The following is a 729-nucleotide window of genomic DNA, read 5'->3' on the forward strand; positions in this document are numbered from 1 at the left end:
TGCCGCTGTTTTAGATTATTCAATTAGAAACATTTTAAAGCTCTATCTTAATAGCTTTAGTGAGACTGGCAACTGAGGTCCGAACTCTGAAAACGTTTACATGAGTTATTCACTTTACATGTTTTAGGCCATCAAATGTCAGGCAACTTGGCTGCATAAAGCAGCTGAGGAGGTGCTCAAGGAGTTTACAGTCGGCTTCTAGAATCGTTCTCTTTCACAAAAGCTCCCTGTCATTTCCCAATCGTTCTGCTTAAGCTGTAAGCCTAAACGGAAACAGAGGAAAGTCAAGTGGCCCTGCTGACAAACGCCAACAAACAGGACAAGGAATAGTAAAGGTGGGTAGGGAGAGTTCTGGGGGAAGCGGGGGTAGTGAAATAGTCAACTTCTACATTTTTAGTATCCATTTTCTTTTCTAGCACAGGAGAACAAGTGAGCAAGGTGGCTCACAAGACACCTAAGTAAATAAATAAATAAATATATAAAAGACCCACATGCACCAAAGAGCAAGCAGGGTGAGCAAAACCTCCAGCTGGGTTTGGCCACTGCCACCAGCAGCAGCAACTGCCCAGAGGCAGTTAGGCAACATCCTGACTATACAAGGCCAAGGATGGTCGCCCAAGCACTCATGGACCCCAAAAGGCCCCGAGCAAGTGGGTCCGTGCCACCGGCGTGTTAGGCCAGAGCACCTCCCCCCATCACGGCAGGGGGCCGCAAGACACTGGGGGGGGG

The 729-nt window shown here is 48.1% G+C and overlaps 1 protein-coding gene across 1 annotated transcript in view; it reads right to left on the minus strand.

Moving 5' to 3' along the window:
- SRP54 (signal recognition particle 54) overlaps positions 1 to 729 on the minus strand; it is a 31,551-nt gene that overhangs the window by 29,967 nt on the left and 855 nt on the right. The gene's annotated exons all lie outside the window — the stretch shown is intronic.

Source organism: Gavialis gangeticus, unplaced genomic scaffold (assembly GCF_001723915.1).
Source record: "Gavialis gangeticus isolate Ggan-Ray unplaced genomic scaffold, GavGan_comp1, whole genome shotgun sequence".
NCBI lineage: Eukaryota > Metazoa > Chordata > Crocodylia > Gavialidae > Gavialis > Gavialis gangeticus.